Here is a 6,000-nt window from a genome sequence, read left to right on the forward strand (position 1 = left end):
AATATTTGTTTAAATAATTAAAAGATGTATGAAATGTGTGTGACGTTGTGACTTACACAGGCAAAGCCTCTAAGCTCGGAGTTGGGTTATCAGTGAAGCCACTGTTGGAGTTGTTTCAGCTTCACGCGGGGTCGAAGTTTGATTATAATCTATCCGAAGGGGGAAATTAAATAATAGAAAACCTACAGTACTACAGTAGCAATAGGAGAGAAGTAAAGCATGATTTCTTCCCCATTGAAACAGGTTATAGGACCTATCCTATTAAGTTTTTATTTCCAGCTTAGGTCATCTCAAAAGATGGTTTTTACTGAGATTTTAGTAAGTCTGCAAGCTGAGTACCAGAAAACCAATTTGATAGGTGGTTTGTCAGCAGGACTGCATGCAGATTGAGAATGGTCTTGACAAGATTGTGTATTGCACTACAGGCTTTGTCTGGGGGAAGAATTGTGTCTTTTATACAACTCCAGAATACTTCTTGAACTTTTTATCTGCGTATCTTCCTAATCAGTTGAACTTCAGTTTCTCCGGCATGTATTTAAATCCTTCTAAATTGTTTATATGAAATTACTGGGTATGTTTAATTAAAAGAGTAATCCAATATTCTATTCTTTGTATGTATCCAAAGGTTTACATTTGAGTTGAAGAATTTCAGCCCACGTTACAAATGATTTGTCCGTGCTCTGAGCATACTACTGGTCCTGTGTTTGCCATAATGCAATATAAAAATTTCAAGTTAATTGGAGCTTGTGTCCTTTATTTAGTTTTAATAAATGTATCATTTTGAAGCCTGCTCTGTCCTTTTTTTTTTTTCTGTTGCTTTTCGTTGTTCCCTATTGAGGGCTGCTCACGTGGGATGGTCAGCTGGATCTGCTTTCTGGTGTCAGAGCATTTCTGCAGATGGCTGAGAACAGCTTCCTGTCTTGAGATGCTTTTAAATTAGCTTTACTGGATGGTGAAGGTTGGTTGTGGATTTCTGCTTTTTCTGCTGAAAGCCAAATGTCATATATCAAACGATGGCTGAAAAGGAACAGGCTCTGCTACTTTTTAAGCTTTTGCTTTAAAATTTCCTTTAATGATAGGCTTATTTAGGGCAAATGGGATCGTTGTGCAGCTGTGCAGTACAGCAGACAGTGGAGCAATTGTGGCTTTGTGCTTGTAAACTCAATCTGCTTGTTGGCAGGTGCACCTGATCATAGGTGTCCCGAGCTCCCTGGACAGACTGCTGCATCCAGTGTGTACTGAGATACATTGGCTGTATGAAAAAGTTCTAATCATGTGTCCTTCAGAGAGATGGTAATTACTCACTTACATGCTTCCGAGAGCCTGCTTTAGCGGGGGTTGTACCAGGTGGTCTCCAGAGGTCCCTGACAACCCCTTCAATTCTGTGATCTCAGATAAACATTTAAATGTCTGCAAACACGCAGAAAGAGAATAACTAACCTTGCAAATTTGTTGAGTGATTGTTTCAGTTATTGGAGGCCTGAGAAATGCATGCTGAGTTAATGCCCGTCCTTCCAATAACACTGCTGGGCTCCTTTGTCACAGTTACAACTTTTTTGCCATTGGCTGGGTAGATCGTACCTTCTCCAGGGCAGGATCTCATGAGGACCCATTTCAGTATCTTATAGTTATGAGGTCTTCAAATACTTAACTACAACAGTGGCAACCTACTATACTAAAGAGTTTCTCTGGCTAAGGAACCTTGCTCCTCTCATCGCTTGTATATTGAAAAGTGTTTCTGGTATTTCCTTGAATTATTTCTCAACTCTGCTGCACACAGGAGGATGTTTGTAGTGTGTTTCTAATTCCCCGCACTCTGTGCTCACTTCCATTTTGTATATTACTGGATATAAATCTTTCTCAGTAGTTAAATACCCTTCACAGGTCAAAATTCTTTGGGGGCTCATTAGCATGTACAGTTCCACATGTGCCAAACCTTCTGTGGTTTTCAAACATCGGTTTCTCTCATCTAACTGGCGTAAAAGATTTCTGCTATGCAAGAGATGGATCTAATTCAGATTTGCCTCTTTCCATCTAGTATTTCTCTGTATGTATATTGGCAGAGCTGGCCCCTCCATGAATGGCCTGATTTATGGCTCAGTGAATGCTGCAGCCAGCAGTTCAAGATGTCAGATCTCCTGTGCGTGTTGGGAGCGGCTGTGGATTCCCCCTCCCCTGCTTTATGGCTTGGCTCCGTTGCGAGATCCAGCAAAGAAGCTTCCTCCTCATGTTTTCTAACTGTGTTTTCAGAGCCCTGCTTAAGCAAGGTCTTCAGGATCTGTCCCACGGAGAGCTTCTGTGAAGAGCTGGAAGTGAGCAAAAACGTGTATTTACGTATGAATATTTTTAAAAGAGCCTTGCTAAATCCAGGGGAGAATTAATGGCCTTTCAGTGCAGAAAACTTGGGAATCTCTGCAGCTCACTTCAGAATGGAAATCATAAGATTTCTTTTCCCCCCTCAGTTCAATATGCTCTACGTAAGTAAGCAAGTGGACACGTTTTTGTTCTCTCTCCTCCCTGCACACCACCCTTCCCTTTTCTCTGCCCCTTAGCCAATAGGCAGCACTTGGTAGGGAAGATTTATGGAGCCCTTGCAGCACTTCAGTTTCCCAATTCCTAGCTTTACGCTGGTGGCAGCGGAGTTGAAATATAGTGAGCATTAATCTTTCCAATCATTTCTGCTCACTAGATGGATTTTGGTGCTAGGTCTGTGGAAATTCACCACAGCCTCCATTAAGCTCCACACTCACTTTCTTCCCATCAGTGGTGGACAGTGACCATGGGCAGTGCCCAGGAAAGCAAAATAGTTTTATCATTGAACCACAGAATGATGAAGATTGGAAAAGGCCACAAAGACCATCTTGTCTGACCATCTGCCCATCCCCACCGTGCCCACTGAGCCGTGTCCCACAGTGTCATCCTTTCTCTCGAGTCCCATGAGCTCATATCACGGGGAGCTGCGTGTGCCCCATTATAAGCACAGTGTGTTAGGGGAAATATTTACTCTTTGGCTTCGTCTTCAGAAGCTGGAGTGACATGGAGAGGGCAGGCACACATCATTTCAGCCAAAGACATGCAAATAAGAGGAGCACTGTGGTCCGTCGGTGGTGCAGCACCATTTCATTTGAGGAGTACCTAAGCCACTTGGGCCACCTTTTTACCTAGAAAACTCTTTGTACCCATTCTTCAAAATGAAATCCTTTCAGCTGTCTAGGATGTGGATCTTCGAGCTCAAGAATTAACTGATAGCAGTCCAAAAAACCTCTTGAAATAAACACCAGGGGGAAAGCATTTGCACAAAACCCCAGCTACCTTTTGTATGCCAAGCATTCTGCGGCGGGGACCTCTGGCACGGCAAACTGAGCTTCGAGCCGGACTCTTATGGAGCATCTTTGTCCTCACCCCATGTCTCCGTCCCAAGGACCACCCCTCGTTCCCCAGCAGACGGCGCCGAGCTGCAGCCGCGGGATCCGGTCGCTAGGTGGCGGTATGGGACCGCCCAGCGCGGGTCGGGATGGATGGGGCGGAATGGGATGGGTTGGGATGACGTAGGATAGGGTGGGACGGGACGTGACAGGATGAGCTGGGACGGGATGGGATGGAATGGTTCGGGATGATAGGACAGCATGATGGGATGGAACATGATAGGATGAGTTGGGTCCGGATGGGACAGAAGGATGCTGCCTGCACACAAGGCATCACACTGGGTTGTGGCTGCTCAGTGCTCTCCTCTCCCACCACGTGCCTGGTGCTTTGTGTCTGGGAAATTTCCACATTTTCACATCAGCGTTGTAAGTCCACCGACTCCAATTTGAAATGATGCTCTGAGCACGCCCCTCCCCACATTCACTTGACTTCTCTCATGAGATCCCATACCTGATCTTCCCCAGCCCGTATCTGTGCCCAGTGCCCTACCCTGCACTCACAAGCTCACTTCCCTGGGTCACTGTCCTCTTCCCTTCCCCCGGGGCCACATGTGGCTGCTGCAGCTCTCCCATCCCACGCCAGGTCCCAAATTTCCTACTTCTCTCCTTTTGTCAGCACGACAGCACTTGCTTTGCAAACCAAAATAAACCTTTGGCAACTGGTCTTTCTGAAATTAATCCCTGTTTGAAACGCAGCATAATTTCTAAGAAATTCTCCAAATCTCCTCTTTAAAAAACTGTCAGTGAAAGAGAATCCACCGCAATCCCTTGGTGAGCACTTGTACTGGTTTACTGCTATCACTCTGTGGTTTGTGGGGGTTTTCTTGTGGAGGAAGGGAGAGAGGAAAAAGAAATTAATTCCTCACCCTCGGAAAATCAATAGCAAAAAGTTAAACTATTTCTAATGAATTTGTCTAACACCAATTTCTATTCAATTTGCTCCAGTCTGCTTGGCCAGAAAGCCCCTGAAAAGGTTTTCTTTGTTGAACTGCTTGTGGCATGCTGTAATGTGTAACTTTGAAGCTGCTCAGCTTCTCCAGAAGTCTCTTGACATTCTCATCAGAGGTCTGTGTGTGTGTGTCCTGCCCTACCCTGAGCTCTTCCCCATGGGTTGGTGATACGTTGTTTGAATCACAGAATGTTTTGGGTTGGAAGAGATCTCAAAACCATCCAGCTCCAATCCCCCACCATGGTCTGGTTGCCCCCCACCAGCTCAGGTTGCCCAGGCCCCCAACCAACCTGGTCTCAAGCACTTCCAGGGGTGGGGCAGCCACAGCTCTCTGAGCAGCCTTGGACTTTGCATGGTGTAGGACTTTGTCTTTGGTGTTGTACAACTTTGTGATGTTCCCAGCAGGCTTTCCCAGCCCATTGTGTTCCTGCCCTGTGAGCTCCACGCTGGGGGGAACGTGGTGTGTAGGAAAGTAAGCAACAGAAATGAGAAGGTCAAAAGCACAACATGGAACAGTTAAGTCTCACTTGCCAAATGCTTGAGGTTATTCAGGGTGAATCCAGCATCGTGGCAGGCATGGAACTGATGACAATTTATGCAATCGTTGTGAAGTGAACAAACTACCATGTGGTATTATAGAAGGTCTGAAAAAATAAATTAACAGTCTGTTGGTTCAAATATGAAAGCACTAATCTGGTCGATGGTGATGTGATCTAAAAATAGAGGTTTGAGCCTCTGCATCAGAAACAATGCTTCCCTTAGAAAGACTTACCCATGCCTACAGACCTAAGCAGAAAGCTCTCTGGCTGATGCCCCCAATTTTTTTGTTGTTTTGTTTTTTTCCTTTTTAAACTGTTGTAATTAACATTCTTTTCATTATTTTTTGGTGGGAAGTTTCCCTTTTTCTTTTCCCCATTTTGGTGTGGCAGCGGTGTGTGCGCAGTTGCTATGAGGACAAGAATAATGGCACTCCTACTGCCAGGGAACGTTGTAAAGCTGAAAAGTTTATGTCATTTTGTACGACCTGGACTTACAAGTTATAAATGACTTGTTCATTATTTGCCTTAAACAAAAAGCTTCTCTCCCATTCACCTTCCCATTGTGTGCTTTCTGCCCTGCACATTTGTATAGGGTTGTTCAACACATTAGCAGTGCTGGTCAGTGAGGTTCAAAGCTGCTGTGTCGCAGTGCTGGAACTCACCAGATCTTTGTCTAAAGTCAATGGGGTATGCGGTTTTTGCTCAACCTACAGATTCCTGCTCTGCTTTGGCCAGGTCTCACTGCCCTACAACACTGCTTGAATGCTGCCTCAGTAGTTCAGAGCTGCTGGGTGCTAAAAAGCAGCCATAGGGACCACTGGGGTGTTCGTTTTTCAGCATACCTGAAGGTTATAAAACACTGATCAACTCCCTGAATTTCCAGTTTTAGATCAGGTTGCTCAGGGCCCCATCCAATCTGACTTTGAACACCTCCAAGGATAGGACATCCCTTCTGTCCATCCTTGCACAGTGTGGACAACCCTTAGAAGGGAAAAAAATTACTTGTCTGAAAGGCTTAGTTGAGAACCTGCAGCCAGCGTGGTGGATCTCAGCAAAGATGTAAGCAGGAAGGTCTGATCCAGCACAC

This window comes from Cyrtonyx montezumae, unplaced genomic scaffold (assembly GCF_038088225.1).
Source record: "Cyrtonyx montezumae isolate F1298 unplaced genomic scaffold, pur_monq_1.0 scaffold_2, whole genome shotgun sequence".
In the NCBI taxonomy this organism is placed as follows: Eukaryota; Metazoa; Chordata; class Aves; order Galliformes; family Odontophoridae; genus Cyrtonyx; species Cyrtonyx montezumae.